This window comes from Uloborus diversus, chromosome 4, assembly GCF_026930045.1.
Source record: "Uloborus diversus isolate 005 chromosome 4, Udiv.v.3.1, whole genome shotgun sequence".
In the NCBI taxonomy this organism is placed as follows: domain Eukaryota; kingdom Metazoa; phylum Arthropoda; class Arachnida; order Araneae; family Uloboridae; genus Uloborus; species Uloborus diversus.
The window spans coordinates 37532611-37558226 of NC_072734.1; positions in this window are offsets into that span (position 1 = coordinate 37532611).

Below are 25616 nucleotides of genomic sequence, written 5' to 3' on the forward strand. Positions count from 1 at the left end.
GCATCAACTTTATAGAGAATCTGGTTTATACAATTCACAACACATTTACTTCTATTTATCTTTTTTTTTTTTTTTTTTTTTTTTTTTCAGACTGGTAATCATCCTCTGATGAAAAAGTTCTAATTCGTGTTTTCAGATTTCCGTTTAAGAAATTCTCCTCCATCTGAGGCGTTATAACTGCTTTATCTGCTAATCCAACAGCTACAAACCCCAAAAGGCTTTAACTTAAAGCCAAAAGTAAAATACCTTACTAACAAACAATTGCACATCTGCTATCTACATAATAAATTCTGCTATCAATACAGAATTTATTCGCACGTAACACATTTCCCATGTTGCGCCATTTAACTCCTAAATGCCTTTCGTTGCAAATCCGTTTTCTAGCCGCATTCTATGCGAAGAACAACTATTAATTTAGAAAAGGAGTTTTCTTCTAAAGTCCTTTCCTTTAATCTACCTCGGCCTTTATATTAAAAGCTCCTACTTTTCAAGTTGGTCCCATTCTACCTTCGCCGCAATCTTCGCTGCTTTTCCCGTTTGCAAAAGTGGAGTTTTTATGCGCTCATGTAGCAAAAAAGTTTCACTTTTTTTCCACATTTTTTGTCTACTCGTTTTCTTTTATGTTCCTGAAGAGCGACGGGAAGAGATAGAATGTTAACTGGAGTTCTTCCCATGGCGATTGAGTGAAAAAGATCCTTTTAAAACTTTATTTCTTCGACTAACTTTGAATACGAAGTCTCTTTTTTGAATAGGTGGAACCTGAATGTTTCTCACTTTTTAAACTTTAGTAGTTTTATATGGTGAATACTTTATTTACGATCGCACATGTTTCACCGTTTACACATACGTATATGTATATGTGTATGTATGCTGGCCCAGCATTCAGGGAGAGGCAGTGAGTTCAATTACCCCCCCCCCCCCACCCAACTTTGAGAACTAATGTTTTTACCTATAACTGGGAGCCGTTTTTGTTGTTTCCTGATTAAATTTGCGCTGAGTGTCCGTTCCTCCCCTTGGAAAATTTTCTAATTAGGGATCTACCTATATTCATACACGAAAAGATAAGTAGACGAGTTGTTCATAGACAAACGTACAAACACATACAGAGTGCGAAACAAAAAGGCATGTTGTAAAAGAATAAAGAAATCAATAATTTTGAACATCATTATGCAATAGTATGGTGCAAGTGCTGTTGTCCATTCAAGGCCCTCTCCATAGTGGCACAAAGTATTTACGCATTTCGCGGTCTTTGATGTATTTCGCAGACGATGGTACTGGTTAAACTGTCAAATGTCCCAGGTGCTATTCATCAACTAGACGCGAAAAAGTTTAAAGTCTTTCACAACGATGTCTTACAAAGATATGATTACTTTGCATGGTTTGCCAAGTCACCAAGTTTTGCTCCAACTTGCTGGCAGCCGTCTCGAAATACGACCGAGAAAGACAATCAATTGCTGCTTTTATTGCAGAACCTATTGCATCGGGGACATCAGTGACATGTCCCCGATCTAAAAGTGACATTGAACCGGGACATCAATGAAGTAATGGACTCAGTCCCTCCCGAAATATAGTTGCGAGGGATCCTCAAACATTTCATCACTTTTGGATAATATTTGTCATTGATTTCCACAGCTTGAGAATCGAAGGGTAAATTAGTAGCATCAAAACTTTTTTCAGGGTCTCAATGATTTTAAACCTACAAAAATTTATCGTTTCTTATGCTGCTAGTATATTAAATGGTGTTTGCTTTGCATTTTCAATAATTTGTTCATAGGCGTAAACGCCATCTATGCATGTTCCTAACTTCGGAGCAGTGGCACAACTTTTGCAAGTCCACATATACACGTACATAATTTGTTTTGGTGGGAGGGCTGCGATAGATAAAAAGCTCATTAATTGATTTTTTTTTTTTTTTTTTGTACAATACATCAGATCTTTTTGTTTAAACCATAAGGAAGTTGCTTCGTGGCGCGAAATGAGCTGAAAATGAAAAATCGAATCTCGTTTTCAACCGAACATCAGTTTAGGCCCTTTCTTTCCGTTTTTTCTTAACCGTCTGAGGGCGGGTGGATAGCATCTGCCAAAGCCCCATAATTACTGCTGTCCCTTAATCAACAAAATCCATTCCCGCTAGACAAAACTCCTTTTCTTTCTATTGTATTACTCACGATGGCAACAGCCATGATTCCGCCGATAGATAGCCTCGCGCGCATGAGGACAAGATTATTTTATTATCGCGCATGGTGGCGAGAATAATTGGTTTTCACCACTGTGAGTGCAAAAGCAAAGGAATGAGGTGTCGAAGCGATTATTGTGAGGCTAAGGCAGGCCTGCCCTATACGGTGGCACCCCCCTTTCCACCCCCATCACCTGACGGTGTTGCTCTGTAATTGTATTTACGCGGGCGTTGATTGGAAGCCTCGCTTTTGCCATGAATGATGAGTGGCAACGTTTAGATAAAAGAATTCGATGGAGCCTTGCGTAAAATGGGGGTGAGCATGCGTGTGGTGGTATCTCAACTCAATTTCCCAAAATAAAGCACGTTTTTGGAGGGAGGCGAAATAGGGCGGCGACTGTGGAGTAAATTTTATTGCAATCAGATATCATGCGTTTGATGTTAGCAGCGGTTTATTTTTCGGGACAGAGAGGTGGCTGTTTTTAAACAAATCATAGATAGAAATCGAATTTATGGCTTTCATTTGAAGTCCGATGTATATTAGCATTGTAAGTGCTGGAGGAAATATTAACAATTATTGATGCCATCGAAGAACTAAATTATAACAGCGGTATGAACTAAACTTCCATTTCAGTGCTCCTTTTGCAGCGATATCTAACGCCTTTCGATTGTATATCATAAAACGTAGCATTTTGAATTTAACAATTCGTATAAAAGAAAATATATTGCCTTTGTTTAAATTTTGGTATGTGTTCAATTCGAATACGTGATGGAGCTAGTATTTGAAAATATGTGATAATTCATAATAAATTCCACCAAGGTACTTTTCTTTTTAATAAGTTTTGATTTAGATTTCTTTTGTCATTAAATTACGGTCATAGGTTCCGATTTTAGTGCTATATCTAGAAGTCACAAAATCGGTCCTTGGTTCTAACGAGATTTCCTATAAATCAATTTAATATCTTTTCCGATTTTATCTCCTGAAAAAGGTATTCCATAATTTATAATGTGGCTGCAGTTTTGGCATTTTTTTCTCATTAAACGAGAATATGTTTTCGTCAAACAAACAATTTCTTTAAGTATTGCCCCAAAATATGCAGGACTGTGGATTCAGGAGAAAAATGACTCCGACTCCGGAAATTTTAGAACCTTCGACTCCGACTCTTTTACACCAAAATCTGTTCGACTCCGGAAGCACTAACAGAGTTGCGGACTTTGAGGGAAAATTACCGATTCCAACTCCGACTCTTGGAACTTTAAACCCCGACTCCAACTGAGACAACTTTATCCCCAAATCAGTCCGACTACGACTCCACAATCCTGAAAATATGAAAGAGTCAAACTCTTCTTATGAAGGTCAAAATTTCCAAATCGCATGCCTCCACTGCTACCTACCCTTATCCTCCAAGTGCTTAAACTTAGAACCTTCCGACACCGTCATCAAAAACAGGAAACAAAATCAAATACGATGATTTACAGCGAACCAAAACTCACCAAACGCGGAAATCTGTTCACAGTGATGAAATTTATATAGAAAAATCGATGCTCTGAGTGAAAAAGTCAGAAAATAAATAGGCGAATCCAGAATAAAATGAAGCCGTGGGGGAACAAGAGCCATTAGAAAAACTTTCAGAAAATGATCAGCTCAGAGGGAAATTCAACCAAGACCCGAAGAAAAATGAGTGAAAACGGCGAGCGATAATCAATGGGTGTATGTGTTTCTTCCTCGGTAAGGCGAGAAATTAGTTACGATATCGGAATTCTATGTAGGGGAAATATACTCCAGATATAGGAGTTGTCGATCCTAATGGTTTCTTTACAAAGTCGTGTAAGGGAGCTGCTTGTGTGTAATGGTCCTGTTGCTGTGCACCCATAAAATGAGAATGAAATGTAAATTTACTGATGGGCATGGGATGATGGGGACTCATGTTTACTGATGTCAAAATAAGTAAGACAGCATAAATAATGTATGCCAATATGTCTTCTGATGTAGGGTTTTCATTTTTTTATAAAGATATGCCGAAAATATGTGTTGCATATTTTAAAGCGCTTTTCAACGTTTCTGGGAAGTAAATGGAGGAAAATTATCTCTGATAACTTTCTCCTTACAGTAGTTCAAAATGAGAAGCTGCAACTAGGTATTTGACTCAAGGTCCCGAGTACTTATCTTTCATTATATAAGTTAGTTTTACATTTTTTTTTTTTTTTTTTTTAAATTCTTATAAGGATTTTCAAATAAGAAAAGTTTTTGCTGTTCCAGATTTAATCAATAGCTCTGACTTATAGTTTTACACATACATAATTTGGTTCAGCCACATTGATTCACAATCAGTATGCGATTTACAGCTACTGACTTTAACTTATATAAGCAAAAAAATATGATAAATATTTTTACTGATAGCAAAAGCCATTTGTAATAGTTTATACATTCTAGTGTAGTGTATTTAAGATAAGACACACATCAGGCTTTCACCTAAAAAAAGTATTTCCCGTTGAGCTGCTATCATAAACATGTCTATTTTCCAGTCAGTGATTACCTAGTTTTGGACGCATCAACGAACCACTCTGATTAATGCAATGCGGAATGAACTCAACTACAAGTATCATATCTCCACAGATACGCCCAATCACTCTGCCTCTTTTTTAATTCTTCTTCAACAAGGGCAATCAGCGACAATCCACCATCACAAATGAGCGAGGCAACTTCCAATTTTTGCTGGAAGTTGGCTGTAGCCGTAAGCCCTCAGGATGATCTCGCTATCCTAATGTGTGGACGATCATTAGGGGCAATCAGAACCCTGCGGACAGTGTCCATTAAGCGATGACCAAATGATTGCACATTGGGCCCAATTCTCGATCAATCGTATAAATGGCCGGCTACATAGTCATCGTCCAAGGGTAGTTATTTGTGGCTATCGGACTGCGGGACTGATTGGTTTAATTTGGTAAATAACACTTCTTTTGCTTGACGGACTGTTGAATAAATATCAGATGTACAGCAAATAAAATGATGTAAGAAATTTAGTTATTCAAAGATTTGAATGCTACAGAATTTTACGACTTTGCTTTTTTTTTTCTTTTATTGATGTTTTGCGCAATGAAATGTCTGAAAATATGGTTGTAAACTGCACAAATAGAAACTCCATTTTTTTTTTAGAGACGTAGAAATGAACACATTCTACACTGTAAAATATTTATAGTGTGCTGCGCAAATGAATAGTTCCAATTTGCTAGCTACAAAAGGTGGTTCTTAATTTTGTCATATTTTGGTGCTTACTTGTATATACTGCTTCAAAATTTAGAAAAATGCTCCATTCTTTGTATCTAGCAAATCAGTAGCATTTTCGTGCAGCAAACTACTTATTTTTCAGTGTAAAAGTTCATATTTCATTTCAATAAATTAGTTTCGGTACAATAGAGCTATCTTCATCGCTGCATTATTGGATAATTTCAAATGTAAAATTTATTTTCCCAACAGAATTTTTTTGAGGGGGGGGGGATAGTTCTGTGTTTACAGTTGTAATATTTTTTTTTTCTTTTCTTTTCTAGTCAAAAAAAATGTTTTTAACATTTAAAGCGTTTTTTTTTTTCTTTTATGTGACTAATCTCTTCATTTTTTGAATTTTCGTAGTTGATTTCATTCAAAATGTCTCTTAACGATTTTCAAGTTAATAGTTAATCTATAAATACAGTATATGCTGTTTTCGTTGTACTAAGTATAATTTTTTTTTAATTACATAGATTGATGGTATGTTCTTTCTTCTTTTAGGATACTTCCAGCATCAATCAGCTGGTAAGTAAATAAATTTGCTTTATTGCTTGAAAATCTCTGAATTCGTATAACCAATTTCTAATTATGAGCCACTTTATGACGAGACCTGATTCATACCATAAATAGAAAATATATTGTAATATAAGAGGAATTTTGACATTAAATTAGAACAGAAAGCATTTGAACTAACAGTTACTATATTTTCCGGCGTTCATGCATGAAAACGTGGTCAAAACGAGCTGATGTGTGCATCACATGACTTCTTTTTACTCCCAATTTAATGTCATTTTCTCATTATTGGTGTTTTAATGTGATTCAATAGATTTTAAGTAACATCAGCAGTGGCCAAATTAAAACCATAAATATGTTAAAAAATGTTTTTAAAAAATGTTAAAAAATGGCTGCCAAGTTGGCGACAAAACTTGGCGACCAAAAGACTGGCGATATGTTGGCAAGTGTCCGCCAAATTATAACACCACTTAAGTTTACATCGAAATTAACAATGATTTCCCCCCAAAAAGGGGCAAAAGACCCCTTTTGGACCATCCAAATGCAACCAAAAAGAGAGGTGCACACCTAGACCCTACTAGAAGTCTACGTACCAAATTTCAACTTTCTAACACATTCCGTTCTTGACTTATGTGACATACATACGCACATACATACATATGTACATACAAACGTCACGAGAAAACTCGTTGTAACTAACTCGGAAATCGTCAAAATGGATATGTTGCGTGTCTATATGTTCTTAGGCACTTATCCACGTGTGGTCGAGTCGGAAACAAAATTCAACATTCATTCGGGGGTGAGCAAAATGGAAATTTAGGTATATTTTTGAGAGGAAATTTTTTCGCGAATACAATACTTCCTTTTTTGTAAAAGGAAGTAAAAACATAAGACTGTTTTCTGCGGGGGGGGGGGCATGTTAAAGTAGAAGCATGTTTTAAAAACAATACGTAATTTTCCAAATGGTATTTTTGACAATGAACTGATCTTTTAGAAACTTGTAAAACCATTTTCACTGTCATACAACTCCGTGCTACCTTCATTCACTTCTTTTCTTCCTCTGCTTCAGCACGATCCCCATCATCGAAAAAATGTATATCTTCACTTCCATCGCAAACTTTCATAATTACTTATTTTACAGAAAGAATTTGCTGTAATTTGTTCTTTCTCATTTCACCAAGATGTTTTAATCCAGTCGGTGAACACAAAAGTTAATGCGCATGATTTGGAAAACGTGGACGATAATTTATACTCTCGTTACACTCATAAGGCATATATCATTTCTCAGACGAATTTTTAAGAAAATAAAATCCGCCTTATGCAGTGGAAAATACAACAACTTAAGTTTGAAAGTTAGGTGTCAAGTATTCAAAGGCATTTTTTGCACAGCTTCATAAAACAACATCATTGAAATTTCTAGCTTGAATAAACCGAGAACTTGTACTTCCTTCATAACTTCTTGTTTCATATTTTCCCTTACGTACTTTTTTTTTAAAGCGAAATGAATGTTCTCAGTATAATTACATCATGGTGTCTGTTTTAAAATATCTCCATGGCCTTATTTGATCAAATATATGTTTCACTTGTTAAAAAGTTGCTAGCTACTGCTATTCATTTTGCATCGTTACCTAACCCGTTATCTTATTGCCTTCGTATTTAATAACAACTTCGACTATTCAATTCTATAATGATAGCCCAATCATTTAGAGTTCTGGCTTTTCTAACATTTGCCCTCATGGTCTGCTCTGCAGGTTACAGTTCCATAAAGGGTGTACTGAAACGTCTTTGCAGAATGTATATACAGGGTGTTCCGTTTTAATCTGCAAGACCTTTATTTTCGCAACCGTTAATCCTAGATGTATACTTCCAATTACAAAAATGTTAAAAATCATATGCAGAGTTAAGATACTGAAAGTTTGAAGTGAAAATAAAAATAAGTCTAAAAATACAAAGTTTAAATTTTTATACGGGCCCCAGGTTTTCTAACTTATGTAAGGGAAATAATATCCCATGAAAAATAGCTCCAACACAAAAAGTTTGAAATTAGTACCACCAATATTCAACGAGATACGAAAAGCAGCGTTTTCTGACCTACACCACTTTTCACTCGCCGTCAATAACACCTTTTGAGGGTAAATATAGCGGTTAACCAGAGTTTAAAGTTATATGTGTTCATAGAGTGTGGTTTTTCAAATTATTCGTGGATTTGTAGTATGTTTTTGCGTATCACGGCATAACACTTACATTTATTTTTGAATGGCAATTAAAAATATAAATACCTTGTTTTTTCTTACTTTGACGACCTGTCATTTCCAAACTCGTCTTCTGTATGGTCCTTAAAACTTTACTCTGGAATATCTCCTTGAGTTTTGGTCGCACAAATGTCAAGTTTTTTGTGTCAGTAATAGTTCTCAATGGAGATTATTTCTGTAAATATTAGTTAGGGGACCTAGGGCCCGTATAAAAAGTAAAATTTTGTATGTTTTGACTCATTTTTATTTTTACTTCAAACTTTCAATATTATAACTGCATCTGATTTTGAACTGTTTTGCAGTTGGAAGTATAGATCTAGGACTAATGGTTGCAAAAATAAAGGTCTTGCAGGTTTAAACGGAACACCACATTCGTATATATATATATATATATATATATATATATATATATATATAAAATATGTATATATATATATACGCCCACATGTTTCCACGTATATATATATAAAATAGTAAATCAATAAAAAAAATCGCCAACTTCTTTTGGCGAGATAATGGTTCTTGTTCCTGCCCAGCGACTTGCAGGCGTCTGTTGCCCCATCGTCTGTCCCTCCCCACTCCTTAGATCCCTTATATTTCAGTGATGAAGAGGCCACTATGGAAGGAAGAGCTCGGACTTCTCTTTGTGTTGGTTTTTCCCGAAGATGTGAATCTCTTTGTGTAGGTTTTTCTCTGAGATGTGAATTCGAAAGCTGGCATTCTCAAAGACTGACCAGGAAGAATGAGAGAGCGAAAGAGCAATGTTGCTGCTGCTAGAGTTTTCCGGCGCTATTATTTCCTTCGTTCTTTTTTTTTTCCTTTTACTGTTCGATTTTTATTTATTTACTTTTGTTTGTTTCTTCACCATCATTCCTTTTTCATGATATTATTTCCTTCCTGTCATCAATTTCGAGGAAATTTGTTGAAAAATGGAATGTCAGAATTTGGCGAAACGATCTTTGATTGAGTTTGATAGTACAAGAGTTCTGTTTTAATATAATCTTTATCATTCGTATTTCTTTGCACGATGTGGAGCCACAATAAAATTGCAACATACAAAGTATATATAGTAGCCTTACCACAAAACAAAGAAATTACAGCTTCCCACTCCAAAGTACGTAATTTCGCGTTCAAAATTTCAATTTAAATTTCCATTTTAATCATCCATAACCAGTTTTGACTAGTGGCTCCTTAAGGGCAACTGAAAACTCTATTTTAACCATCCCCAAGTTCATTTTAAAAAGTTTTGTTTTGACGTAAGTACGTTCGTTATGTATCTCGCATAACTCAAAACTGTATCGTAGAAGGTTGAAGTACCTTTCGTATCACTTGTGTGACGGTTGGCGTTGCATTTTTTAATTTTTTAATCGCAATCAAATGTTCCAAATGGGCTCTTTTCTTTTCTTCTCATTTTTTTCTCTTTTTGTGTCAAGTCCATCGTAATTTCCAACGGTTTGGGGAATAAATCCCAAAGGGAAGGACTGAACAGAACAGTCTTACCAAAGAAGCTTTCAAATGCTTGTCCACAAGCCATGAAAGTTAGGTAAAAGTCACCAATTTGAAAACTGAAAATAAAATACCAAAAAAAAAAAAAAAATCACAAAATTACACAAAAAAAAAAAAAAAAAAAAAACATTGCTAAACTTTTCTACCAGATTCCTTGCAGAACTTATGAAGATATGTTGTACCTTAAGCCAAATCACAGAACTGCATTTAAGTGTCTAAGATCAAACTGACAATGAAGGTGAGTTTTATTTCTCTACAATTTGGGGAATAATTTAGACTACGTTAATTTATGCTTTCATTGGCGTCAGCTTACGAACTTTAACGACTCAAATTTTTAGGAGTTTTGTTTTTATCAATCGTAGTAATCCGGCAGGTTAAAAATTAAGCAAAGAGCCGCTTTTTTTTTTTTTTTTATCGCCGTTTTTGCAAAGAAGCCTTTTTTGATATTTGAATAGGACCTTAAATTGGTCTCTGTCATGCAGTTTATTGCATTCTATTACTTATGGTTGTAAGTTAGAGGACAATACGCACTGTCATTTCGGAAATAGGAATAGTTTTTACTCAACAACTTTGTTTTTTAAAAGCTTTTGAGTTCCAAAAGGTATTAACTCAATCCAAATACTTGCAGTTTTTGTAAATATCATTATATTACTTGGGAAAAAAACAACCCTTACTAACTTTAATATTCCTGAAAAGCCATGTATAAGTCTCGGAAAGTTTGTAAGAAAGTTTCAAAACTACTTTAAAAAATCAGTACATAGGCCTGAATATATATATATATATATATATATATATATATATATATATATATATATATATATATATATTCCATCCTGAAATCAATTTCTCAATAGAATTTTGTCTATATTTAGTAATCTCCTTTGAGAATCTTTTTCTCATCTTCAATTAATTCAATATCATCCACATCGAGGTTAATGAATTTCAACTGATCCATATCCTCTCTGATACTCTTTTAATCCATTTCATACATCTAACTTATTAAGCCTCGAATCGTAACCCAATCGTGAAAGTCCATTTACCGATCTATGTCCCTGCATGATGAACACGTTCCAACAAGTTGTGTCCTTCTCAAGTTGAGAAAACTTGAAAAGTTGAGAAATACTATATTTCGCTCGAGTAAATTATTACAGCTAAAGTACATTTATCTGTTCATTTTCATTCGTTGCTCCACTCTGGAGGTTTAATGTGTCAATTTGTTAAAGCTTTAAATCCGTTTCAATAAAGAACTTTTGAGTATCCCATGAAGTATTGGACCGAATATGAAATTATGTGCTATTTATCGCAACATACAGTAGTGGCCAAAGCCAGGCCCGTCATTTAGGGAAGTCGATGGGGGAGCAATTGCCCCCCTGGCTTTGAGAAAATAATGTTTACATGTAAGTGGGCGTGTTTTTTTGGTTTTATTTACATTGAGTATATACCCTTTGCACCTGGAAACATTCGAAATGACGGCGAAGCTGAGAAGTTTTCCGGAAAATTTTAAAATTTTTATGCTTTTTGCTTTTTACTAAACTCAAACTGGCTGAGAATTTAATACTTAATTCAAAACAAAAAAGAAAAAAACAAAGCTCCAACATTTACAACACAAAACAGTTAAACGACAAGAATTGTAATTTGATTACCCAAGAACCAAGAAACAGTAGTCTTCGTTCAACAGAACAAAGAGCGATAATGACTTTTCCCAACCATAAACAAGTCATATTTTTCGTACTGATACGGATATTAGATTGGTTCCGAGAATAAGGGCAGGAAAATTGAACCTTACAAAACACTCCGTCACTGCGTTCGTTAAAGTACGTATAACTTTTTCGTATTGCAAATATTTGATTTTTTTTATTATTTTTCAACTGAGTTATATCACTTTCAAATTACACATAAGAGTTTGCATTTTGTGAAACGTATTTTTTTTTTTTTTTATTTAATAATCATACAAAAATTTTATGTGTTCACCACCATTTTAGTGAACACTAGTACTATTTATCAACTTGTTAAACACAAATATTTTGACCTTTTTAAGCAATAATTGAAAATTAATATAAACTATGGATAATGCGTAAAAAATGTATGAGTTAAAAATATTACTTATTTTTATTTCTTGTAGTGTCCAGTGGAGTATTTAAAATGGGCGATTTCACTTAAAAACGAATACTTTGTCTAGCACGTGACAGCTCATATATTTCATTAAAAACTCTTATTTATAGGGGTAATGCAGATAAGGATTTGCCCTTAAAAATCACAAACATATGTGATTTCTTCAACAATAAGTGTTGTTGATTACCTTTTTAAAATATTTGATTTTATTGAAATAATAACAGCGTCCCATGCGGTGTAATCATACTCAAGGGCGTCCCGTTCTTAAATTTTTGGGAGGGTGGAAACTTTCAATTTGCCGAATAGAACTCCAAATTTCGCCGAACGATAATACTTTTGCCGAATAGAATCCCAAATTTTGCAAATGATGATAATCTTGCCAAACAGATAGAAAAAAAAATTGCCAAATTAGGAAACCTTTGAAGGTCACAGCGACCTCCCGTGTCCACCCATCGGGGCACCCTTGTCCGTGCGGGACAAAATGGCGACTTTTTTTGTGGAATGGCAAATGTTTGGGCATGCGTAAGGATAAAACGACTGAGAATTGTTCCGCTTTGGTCCAAACGTAAGCAGTATTTATCATCAATACCCAATTCAGAAATGTTTTACATGCTTCTTAGCGACACCAATTACTCTAAATATTTATTACCGATACATTTACAAAGTATACTGCTTCCTTCCCATGGCCTTACGAAATTCTGCTCTTGAAAATTAGTGGATAAGGTCCAGTGCTGCTGTTTCCACTAGGCTGATTAAAGCCTAATAACATGCATCGGCAAGTAGAAAATTACAGTATGTCAGGGAATAACGCGTATTAAATTGGAAGCGAACTTAATTGGATCATTTGTTGATCCGCGGTCGCTGAGGATCTCGTTCACCTCTCGGGTCATTCGACCGGTTCCTCTGGAGATAGACACACTTCAGAATTATCCAATACTTGATGAGGCGAAGAATTCTGGTGTAAAATGATTTTATTAGGATGATTGAAGACTCTTTTCAAAGCCTTTCGGCAAATATAAATTTTCAGGCTTCGTTTCATGGTTAAAGTTTAATATGAGGATGCAGAGCCAAAACACAGTTTTACTTTATCTATTCTTCTTTGTTTGGGGGAGGGGGAATGGAAGTTTGCTCATTAGGAACTGTATTAGTAAGAATCAGTACACTTGCAAAAAGTATTCTTCATAATTCAAATTTAAGTGTATTGTACATTTGTTATAATATGAGCCCGTATTTTGAAAGCCAAAAGAAAATTCCGAAAAATGCCCTTAAAAATTACAAAAACTGCCTTTAAGAAAGGAAAAAATGCCCTTAAAATGTAAACAGTGTTCTTAAAAATAACTTCTCTTATATCTAATCAAGAATAGTAATCTGGAACATAATTTCTTTCCAAAATGAAAGTGAGATACAGTTTTAATAAAAGTTGGAAATAAATGTTAAATTGTAAAACAAACATGGACTAAAGAGGAATGGAAAGACATAAATGAGTTTTGAACCTTTCATTAAATTACAAGGGACCAGCATTGCGTTGAACTTTTAATGCTTTTTAGCATTTTCAAATGCAAAAGAACGTCTACTGCCGTGCACGAAAAAAAAAATCAAAGCGTAAAATAAATGTTTTAAAATATTAACAAAACCCAAAAAGTTTTTTTTTAATCCAAAAAACTCCCTTTAAAATGCCTGAAAGAGAGAAAAAAAATTGCCCAAAAATGCAAATGTCAAAATATGGGCCATCGTTATAACTACTGTTAGGCATAAAAGACTGGAAAGTTAAAAAATATATTTACCTTTTATAACTAAACTGCTAGTAACATATTATACAATAATAATAAATATTTATAAAAGAAATGCGTGTAGCCAAAAATGTTTTGTTGTGGTCATTTTATCTGAATAACCATACTTGTTGCGATGTAATTTAACTTTTCCTTTTTTCTTAAATTTTATTTTTTTTTTCGAGAACCTGGTTTTATTTATTGTAGTGAAAACATTCAATGTTTTATAATATTATCACTTAGTACTAAGTTAATTTAAATTAGATAGCTGGCCCTTCTGTCAAAACATCAGCTAATCCAACAATCGATGATAATTTTATTATCTTAAAATTTTATCCAAGATTTCTATTATGTGAAAATATCATTTGTACATATGGAAAGCATTTTGATGCATTGTTACGATTGTTATCATCATTATTATTATTATTATTAGGCGAAAGTTTTGAAGTATTTTATTTTTTGTTTAATTTATTACAAGCATTTTTCTTTAAAATCAAAGGCATTTTCTTTCACATTCAACCACATTTTCTAGTAGCGCGTGCAACCATGGTTAGAAACACTTTGATCTGCTGCATTAAGATTTTTGAAGGTGACAAACATTTTTTTGACACCAAGGGGGACTTTTTTCAACTTGTTTGTTCCTGCCTGGAAAATATTTTAAGTTAAAACGTAAAATAGAAAACATCAGATGTATTATTAAAAATTCTTGCAAGAGTATCATTTCGTTATGTACTTTACTCGGTTTCAGGTTTTCGGATTGACGGTACTATTATTGACGGTGTATGTCAATTCTGTGGCCAAAGTATCACTCATTGTCAAATACACGCATCAAAGCAGTTCAGTTTTATGGTTAAAAGCAAAACCGATGACATCGAAAAAGCGAAGGCCACTTTCATATCGGCTTTCTTCTTAAAATGGCGATATGTGTAAAAAGCAATTTGTGGACTTCAGTTGTGTTCTTGTTACCATTTTTTAAAGTGGCAGCGTCACCCAGATGCGTCATCAAATTTATTTGCTGAAAGCTTTCAGCAAAGATCGGCAGTGTAAAAAAAAAAGTGTATTATGCTGTTGACGAAGATCGATATATTTTTCACGTTCTTGAGAAAGGGGTTCTTGCAATAAAAATGTTATTAATTAGCTTAAATAAAAGGGTATTGATGTATATTATATAGGGTAGACCGGGGCACGTTTTCGCAGTGTCCTTTTTCCAAAACGAATTACAACTGGAGAGCCAACAGTCATAACATATTAATGCTGCTCCTTAGAACGTATCCTCACAAGTTTTTGGGCATTAGTCGAGCTTCGGTCTAGCATGCAGGAAAAATAATCTGTTTTCTACCAAGTCGAGTAAATTTAGAGTTGGAACGTTTTGAAGCTTATTGTCAATAAATAATACTTGGTAAAAAAATAAAAAATATATTAAAATTAGCAGAATTTTATCTTTTTTTGAGAATTGTTTTTGTATGAACTGAAATGTTATTATATTTTTTGCACGTTAAAAATTAATCCAAACTTGGCAACGGGGCAAGTTTAGGCATTGACGTCTGAACACTTTTCGCACGTTCTTTGGTCTCAATTTTTTTTTTTTTTTTAACGGTTAAAAACACAAACTGAGCAACTACTTAATGTACCAATTTTTACTCCATTAATTGCTTCATAAAACAGCAATGTCTAAAATTTCCTAAGCTAAAACATAAAATTTAGAAAATTCATTGAAAAAAATCCGCGTAAACGTGTCCCGGTCTAACCTAGCATAAAAATATTTTTATTTGGAACACAATCGAGGCAGCGAGAAGCAAAGGGGTATGACTGGATTTTTAAAAGTTTTCAGTAAAACGCGTTTTAAGTTCAGATCCTAGGTAGACTTTTATTGATTTTTTATTCTAAATCATGCTGCATAAGCAGCACCCACCAGAGTTACTAGTACTCTCTCTCTGCTGTTCAAAGAATCGGTTTAATTGCTTAATGTAGCAATTCTCCGAAGCTATCTGATTAAGTACTAGCATTAAAAAAACATTTATAAACCAGTTTTTTTTACGAAGTGTGAAAAAAGTTGCTCGAATGAGGAAGGACCCAGCAATCGTCTTCAGGTAGTTTGATTTTACCACACTCCAGTGACTTCACCAACTTGTAACTTTGATCAACCACCCTTCTTTACAAATCGCTGTCGAATCAGATTCGGGTGTGGCCCCTCCTCCTCTTGATTGATCAGCCTGATACCACAAATCTTCCATCCCCCTTCTCCCCTCTTGTCTTCTGCAAGTATCGTGATCTCTTGACTCCCAACTCCTGATACCAAATAGGGTAAAAAAATGACCTCCAGGGAAAACTGAAAATGAGCTTTAATTGCGTTTCGTGACAACACTATTACGTTTTCAGTCTCCAGACGAACAGACAGACACTCGACCGACGAATGATGCTTCAGTGCTTCATCTGCTTCTTGCAAATCGACCGCGCCTAATACTTCACTTGACAACTTGTGCGTGCCTGTTGTGATAAGTATGGTTCTAGCCAAAGATGTTGTCAATGCAACTTCAATGGCACATCTGTTATTTTTGGCACTGATGTTTAGACAGAAAGTTTTGCTTAACTAGTCAGAAACTGAAGATCCTACTGACCAGAGTTGTACATTACAAATCATATTCTACTTTCTTCTGTATATACCAAAATTGAATGTTATCCATGTGGGTTGTTTGTAAATGTTCATACTGCACCCTATAATTTGTTCAATTTAACATTGTTGAATATGTACAAAGGAATGGCTTATTAAATTTTAAAAAGTACAAATCAAATTATAAGCGGCTTCATTAGCAAATTTAGTTTTCACACTTTAAGAATTTTCCCTAATAGAATTCATTTAATGTCATCATTTGTCCTAAGCAAAAGACCTCCATCAAGTCTATAGTTAAGTCTCACAAGAAAAAATATACCCTTGAGATTGGAATTTAAATAAAATTGACTCTTTAAGTGTCGAGCAAAATAATTAACCTTTTATTTTTCAAATAATTTCTGTCCTGTGATTTTACGCTAACGGAGAGTCATCGTGTAGCTTTTTTACTTCCTTTTACAAGAAAGGAAGTATTGTATTCGAGAAAAAATTTTCACTCAAAAATCGAATTTAATTTCCATTTTGCTCACCCCCGAATGAACGTTGAGTTTTTTTTTTTTTTTTTCGATTCGACCACACGTGGATAAGTGCCAAAAAACGCCTAGACAAGCGAAATATCCGTTTTTACGATTCCCAAGATAATTACAACGAGCTTTCTTGTGACGTCTGTACATACGTATGCGCGTATGTATGTCGCATAACTCAAGAACAGTATGTTCTAAAAAGTTGAAATTTGGTACGTAGACTCCTAGTGAGGTCTAGTTCTGCACCTCCCTTTTTGGTTGCATTCGGGTGTTTCTAAAGGGTCTTTTGCTCCTTTTTGGGGGGAAATCATTGTTAAATTCGATGTAAACTCAAGTGGTGTTATAATTTGGCGGACACTTGGCGATGTTAAATTTGGTGATTTTTTCTTATTTTTAAATTGGTTTTAATTTAGCCACTTTTTTGATATTTAGAGAGTAAACTATGGAATCATATTAAAATTGCCAATAATAAAGAAATGACATTAAATTGGAATAAAAGGAAGTCATGTGATACACACATCAAACCAGCTTTCGTCTCACAACGATGGCGTTCCTTTCCACGCGTGGTACCTACGGCTTCAATGAAATTCTTCAAAAGTTTTTGTGTTCGCATTGCGTGCTATTCGTATCTCAAAGTGTCAAATAGCGATGGGGAAGGACGGGGGATTTAAAGGATTTGATCTTGTTTTAGATGGGTGTCTCGTTCTTGGGGACATGTTCTGTAACATTTGAGGAGGGTGAGGCCTTGAGGAGATGGGCCAATTCTTATCCAGCTTCTTACGGCACGTAACAACCTCTGACCTCTTATAAATAGGATCTGCTTGCTTATTCCTAATTTTCACCAAAAATGTATGATTAATCACTTTTAGAGATAGCACGATTCTATTGCAATCAAGTGTTTAAAAACATTGTTTTTCCTCCTTTAGCATCAAATGCATTTCACTCAGATAAAATTTTTCTACATACTGTCGATAAAACATTTAATATTTTGGAAATGCTTTTGAATTCACATCAGGAAGAAATTCAAATGAACTGAAAAACATAGAAATAGAGTAACGGCACCAGCAACAGAGAGTCGTAAATTTAGATTTAAAAAATAAGAATTTTAGGCGAGTAAAACTGATGTTGCTGCGATCAATGAGTACGGTGCAACCACCTAGTGTTATCAGAGTGAATTTTATGAGCCAGTCTGTATTTACAAGGCAGTGGTGGAAGGTTATGAACGGTGTTTCGTGTTCACTTGAACTTAATTAGGTTTTAGATATAAGTATAAAGAACTTTTGCACATTTTGAAGAGAAAAAGGGAATTCTGTCCATTACTCGTCCTTTCCTCACCCTATCTGTTACTGGGTATCATCAGAATTGTCGCTGTCTGTTACTGTAAGTAGGACCTTTTTTCGAAATTGAGCAAATAAAAATAGCTACTACTAAATAATTCAGAGGATCCAGAAGCATCCAAACGTTAGATGAGATGTAGTTGCATGAGAGAAAAATAGTTTTAAACGTCTAAATACATTAAAAGGCTCAGAAAGTTGTGTTAACCTGAGAGCGATGTCTTAAGCATGTCTGTTACTAGGGGCCGTTACCCTAGTTTCTTTTCCAGGATGGACTTTAGTTTTTAGTAGCACCCTAGATTTAGCCCTTTGGTTTGACCGATAAAATAATTTTAAATTTATTTTCATATTTTTGCCACTTAAGTGGGCGGTAAAAACATTTTAAAGCGACTGTACGTATCTCCATTGCAACTTACTTGACTCACGATGATATACAAGTAATAATATGAGAAAAGAAATATTTTGTGAATCATAATGATCATGAATTGTAATTTTTACTGAGACCTCAAATTTTATGGAGGAGATATTTTTGAAAACAGAAACTTTCACACACTTTCTTTAATAGTTTCTAAGAATTCCTTACAAAAATGCTAATAAGATGCACGTAATTTTTAATGCAATATTTTTCTGACCATGAAAGAAAGAAATTTGCAGTTACAAATCTGAAATAAGTTACATTGGTTTATCTCCCGTCTCCAAAAGAATACAAATTACCTAATTTTTCATAGCCTACTCTGACTTACATAAGAAAGTTATCTCAAAAATGCTTTGCAAAAAAATCAGTAACTCTCCGAAATTACCATTTTGTCATGCCAGCATTTTTCGCCAATCTGCGACAAAGAATCAGGCATTAATAACCTAGAGGCTCTCTCATTTGCTTATCTCACAACATGGCGGCGACTGGCGTAAAGCGATGCCGTCGCCAAGAATTTCATCGCCAACAATGACTTCTCTGATAAGAAGAAACCAATTATGAATTCCAACTGCCTCACAAACACTGCCCATAAATCGAAGCTTGCGTGCTTGCCTGCAAATGCCGACAGGTGTTGTAGCTCATTTGCTGTCTCTACATGAAATGCCTGATAGGCCGCTATAAGTCAGCGCACAGAAAAGAGATAGCTTTTATTTCCAGTTTTTTTTTCTCCTCTGTGCTGTTCTTTTCCTTATATCTCCTCCAAATCGCGTTGGATAACAAATTGAGCAGCAAGAATCGAGCGTTGAATTATGCAAGGCCTATAACGGCATAACGAAATCGATAAGGGATGGTTTTTGAACAAGCAGTGACTGAGCTTTAAGGTTTTTTTTTTTTTTTTACTTTTTTTTTCTTCTCTCCCACCCTCCGAACTACCCTATACATTCCCCGGCCTATCTCAGGCAAAGAGCAATGTCGTTGTTCAAGTCGTGAACTGTTTATTAATAAAAATCATGTTTTGGGGAGTGCGCGTATAATTCAAAATGGGTTTGATTCCTGCCTTGTTAGTTTTGGCGTTCTAACTGCTTGGAATTTCGAGCTTGGGCTCAGTTGAATTCCAAATTGCCTTTTTTCCGATTTTTAGCTGTACAAACGAGTGTAACGGAGGGGGGGGGTAGCAGAGCCCACCTTTGGTTTTTAACAATCCTAGTATGTTAATAAATTTACGCGCATGTAAGGACTGCTGTGAACCACTCCTCCTCTCCGAGTAGGAAATCCATGCTGCGCCACTGTGTATGGTACACGACACGCAAGTCATTAATTGGGAAGTTAGAATTGGAAGATCATAATCATCTTTGTTACCTTGATACACGCGTAAGAACTAATTTTGCAATTTTTATGCTTCAATAACGTTGAGTTTTATCGTTACGACAGTATTTGTGGCCTGGCTAATCTGAAATTTAAATCGCTGATTTCCAATTACTTTATGCATTGAAGTTATGTATATTTTGTTGTTGAGGGAATATCGTATCTATCTCTTTCTTAAACGGGACAATCTACTGATTTTGTTTTCCAATTAACTTCAGTGAACTTTCTAGCCATTCCATCTTGACTGTTAACTTTTACTCATGTGATTTATGCCACGAGGATGTGCAGGTAACGGCAGTAACTTTTTTTTTCTTTTGCATTTTTGGCATCTATTGTACTTTAGCTTTGTTGTATATGCTTGTGTATTTGGTTTCCACTGAAAAAAAAAAAAAAAAAACTCCGCCTAAATCCAGTATTTCGTATTGCTAGCATTGATTCCAAAACGTGTTTCCTCAAATATCTCGATAACTCATTTCTGAAGAAACTGCCGTTTACCTGCTCACGGCAGATTCGACCCGTCATTTGGGGAAAGAGCATGAGGGGCGTTGGAAAACTGGCATATAAAATGCAGCGCATTTGTGCATTTGTGTTTGCGTCTTTTGTTGATGTTTCATGCAATACATATAGAGTATTCATCTTTTGCACCCGATCACCTAAAGCTAATTTACGTGATGTTCCTGGTGATAAGTCCATCTATAGTCGTGTTTCCCCCCCCCCCCTTTCCAAATCCACCTCTGGTGTTACCAGTTGTTTTTTACTTCCTTTCAAAAGAAAGGAAGTTATTGTATTCGCGAAAAAAATTTCACTAAAAAATCGGCCTTAATTTCCATTTTGCTCATCCCAAATGAATGTTGAGTTTTTTCTCGACCCGACCGCACGTACATATGTACCTAACAACGTATAGACGCCCGAAATATCCATTTTGACGTTTCCCGAGTTAATTACGACGAATTTTCTCGTGACGTCTGTATGTACGTATGTATGTCCGTATGTGTGTATGTATGTCGCATAACTCAAGAACAGTATGTCCTAGAAAGTTGTAATTTGGTAAGTAGAGTTTTGGTAAGTTTGTCGCCAAGTTTTGTCACCAACATGGCGACAAATTTGGCGATTTTTTTTTTTTTTTTGAGCAATCACGATTGCTTATTGCTTTCATTTGATTGTTTTTGGCGTGCTATCATTTTTCCCACCGGCGCGGCGCCACCCTCTGCCAGCACCACCCGTCGCGGCGGCCGGCCCCACGATACTGCTCCTCTAGCGAAAACCGTCTCCAGGTTGCGTCCATATCCTACACACACGCGCATACATATACGCACCAACACACACGCACACACAAACACATACACAAACACCACCATACACACACATACCCCTACACACATACACAAACACATACACACACGCATGCATACAGACACCTACACATACACACAAATACACACAACTGCCCACACATTCATGCCTGCACACAGACACAAACACATATGCTTACACACACACATACACATACCCCGCCCCCACGCACACAAACACTCATACACACAACTACCCACACACTCATGACTGCACAGACACAAACACACATGCCTACACACATACACATACCCCCCCCCCCACACACACATATAAACACACACTCGTGATTGCGAAAAACATAATTTGAATTCAAGATGACAAAATTCAAATTAATTTTTTATTTATTTTAATTTGGTTTTAAATTGGCCACTGTTATTGATATATAGAGAGTAAACTATTAAATCACATTAAAATTGCCAATATTGGGGAAATGACATTGAATTGGAGTAAAAAGAAATCATGTATGTGATGCACACATCAGCTCGTTTGATATTAATTATCTGACATGAATTCAATGCTATAAACTTTTGAAAGCCACGTCCGTCTCGGAGATACTAAAGATGATTTGTCGTTTCTTTCTGATTGCTCCGTAACTGGTGCCATCCCTTTTCTAGAAAATGAGAGCCTTAAATACCCGCGGTTTACGTGATCTATCAGCAGAAGTTTAGAGTTGCTAGTTGCTACTCAATTATTGTTGTCCTCGTCGTATACCTTGAAGAAAAACAAATATGATGAAACTGGGTAATTTTGGTAATGCCTATTACTACTGGCGTGGCGTATGTCCCGTTTCTTTCCTTACTGTCCGTTCTCAGAAGCAAAGACTACCACTCAGGAAAGATTCCATTTCAAAAGGGGGCGATAGGTTGAGGATAGGCACTTATCGCTCACACTTGCTGTCTTTGAACACGTTATTTTGAACCTTTTACTTCCGGGTTTCCCTCCCTATTTTGATAAAATCACAGCAGACCTGACCCATGCGCAAATTTGCGCTAAGTCTCGTCTTAGAAAAAACGAACAGTATGTACGAATCATGAACAAGCTCCACCACAAGCAAATGCGAACTGCATTGTTAAGAAGTTGCCCCTATGCCATTACTTCTTTCCTGGAAATTGCAGCGCTTTCTCTGCCCTTGAAAGTATGCCTGATTTCACTCCCTTTAATTGCGTGAGAAGCTAAAACACTATGATTCAAGTAGGAAGCTTAGACATTATTGTTGAAGGAAAGTGCCGGGAGTATTATTGCTGCTCATTTTGCGCTTTAAATAGCAAATGCCCCAAAACCTATAATATTCCTCTAAATTTTTAAAAATATGTTATTTAAAACAGATGGCGACTACGGAGAAGCTGAGCGAAACAAATGAACTAAAAAAATCGTATTAGGGCAATTCCACGATCAACTGACTGACAATTTTAGAGCAAAACAGTGTGAGTTTTGCGACATTCAACGAGAAATATACGTTGCGCAAACGATCTTTTCTCCTGGATTATTGTATTTTTAAGCTAATTTTAATGGTATAATTGAACTCTCGAAGCACATTTTGGATGATTTTTAAAAAATTATCAAAAGCATGGTTACTGACTGACATGCTACTGTTTAAATTGTCAGTCAGTTACAGTCTTTTTAACAAATTTTTAACAATCAACTGAATTGTATTTCGAAAATTCAATTAAACCATTAAATTCTGCTTAATAAATACAATAATCCAAGAGACAAGATCGTTTGCATTACGAATATTTTGCGTTACGCATTACGAATTACTTACTGTTTTGCTCTAAAAATGTCAATCAGTTACCCAAGCAAAAATCAATTTTTTGGCCCTCCCTTATCAGAACATTTTCCTTTTTTAAATCCATGAAGTTACTCTTTGATTAAATTTTTAAAAGGTAGTACTGTATATACCGCTTACATGTGACACTAGAGGCACATCCAAAAAATTTGATGAAACTTAATAGGTATTGGTATAAAATCAGAATTTAGTGCTCTGTCTTGCCACAGCACTAGTACATTTTTAGTTTACTTAATATTTTTTTTATTATTATTTTATTTCATTTTGTTTATTTATTTTTACTTATTTATTTAGTTTCATTGTTTTCTATTTTTATTTTATTAATTAGTTTATTTATTTATTGAGACGTGCCACTATTATCAACGATGAACTATAGTTATATTTGCAACTCACAGCGTGATCTTTTGTACAGATAATGAGAGAGTCAGTCGTCTTTGATGAGCAAGAGTGGCCTATAGCTATTAGGGCTAAATGTGTTCTGTTTTACACTTCGAAAACAAGCTTTTAAGCTAAATTAGATTTCAACTTACATTAACAGCGTTGAGAGGAAGGTAGCTTGACTAATATGTTCTCTCAATCAGCGATCCCATGCTCGAATTACTTTCCAAACTAGCAAAAAAAAACTCCGCTCAACCCCTTCATTTCCTTATGATTTATACCCTGTGGGGGTAACAAAGTAATATTTTCTGACCGATTGATTACCCGTACTCAAAGCGGGACATAATGAAATATTTCCTTGCCCCGTTCTGACGGTCGATTTATCGACAATAATAACAGCAGCACAAGAAACAAAAGACAGAAGAAAAAAAAATCCTCCGAGGTGTCAACACGCGCGCCCCCGACATCCATTACTAGCGCGCGAAATCCTTTTCCCGCCACCCCTCTCAGAAAAGTAATAGCGCATAAAACTTAATGATTCTCCAGCCCTCTTATTCTGTGAGTGATTGCGTCATTACGTCGACGTTTCATTTTTTTTTAAGCGGTGAGTCCGAGCTACGAAATCGGGATGGCTAGTAACGACGTCTAAATGACTCAGCAAAGAGCAGCCCCTTTGTTGGGCTTCTTGTTCCATCGTACCGATTCTCATTCCACGCTGGGATAATCGATGGCCTTTCAATAGAGCAATAGCAACTCCTATTGAACGGTGGGAATGTGCGTGATCCTTTCTGTCAGCTCCTTGCTCCGAAGAAAGAGACGTTTGCGGGAAATCGAACCTTCTATTATGTTCGAAGGAATTTGTCCGCAAATTCAAATCAAAATCCATTTTATTTGAGCGGTTCATGCCCATTTATTGAAACCCGTATAATGCGGACTGGTCAGCTGTATTGCAGCCACTTTTGATGATATATGCGATGTACCAACAGCATCGAGATACCTTATTGTGGACTCATCAGTTTGGAAAAATCAAAATTCAATTCCGAGTTGAAGGCGAATGTCATCTCATTAGAGTCTAGACCGCCGAGAGCCAAGGCGGCCCCTTGTCAGTTTGATAGCCAGACACCCTCCCCCTTTCACCCCTAAAACTTGCCGAATTCATAGTACTCTGATGCCAAGTCGGGCCTCTCAAAGGACGAGCCCTTAGTTTCCGACTAGGCTGACATGGCCCCTCGTTGGTCCTGATTATAGTTGAGGGCACCAACGAACTGGTAGCTAAAAAGATTTAACACACCAGCGAGTTTTCATAGCTATGATGCGGTTCAACTCGTCAATTGTAGGCAAAGCTTGGGTAATAAGCAGTAAGTTACCGCTTTTAGCCCGTAACAGGGGAGGTGAAAAAGTAGGACGTAACAGGGGACGTAAGGTCTCAGAGACCGCACTATTTATGAATTTTTCAAAAATCGTGTAATTAAGATACATTCCTGTAATTTTGCCGAGATGTTCTTTGAACTCTTATTAGCATGGGGGGAAAATATTTTTGAATTTTGAAACGAAATACGCCTTTTCCGAAGAAATTTTGCTAGTCTTAAGCTTTTTTGAAAAAATTATATGCTGCAGTAAATAACTACGTTCTTGTTATAAAAATGAATCTATTATTTATTATTGATTTTATTTTAGTTGTTTAATATATTCAGAACATTTTAGTACCAGAAAATTGATTATATCATGTTACGGGAAAATTTTGACATCCCTTTAACTATTAATATTTTGCGTCATATTTCGAGGAATAATTCAGCCTTCATTGTCCCTAGAACATCATTGCGTAACGTTTGTAAACATTTCAAACACATCTCAACCTCATCTAGAATATTTTGCATCTTTTCCGCATTACGTGGATAAGATAGATGAACCTATATTCGCGAATCTAACGTTAAGAGCCATGTCTACTACAGCCGAAAATTGTAACACTGAAGGGGAGGTGCGGTCTCACAGACCGCTTCTACACAATGCAATAAAATTTAAACCAGATGCACTTGCCTAAAGATACTGATAAGCAAGGGGAATGTTCAAGGTCACAAAACAAAAAGCTATTGGGTAAAACCATTCATTCGGACTGAAAATAAAATACGGGTGATCAGATGAACTTTTGAGCGGTCTGTGAGACCGCACCTCCCCTGTTAAGGGTTAGGCAAGGGCTAAGGCAGAACTACATGCAATATAAGACTACATGTCTTACTACTACATGTTGATACAT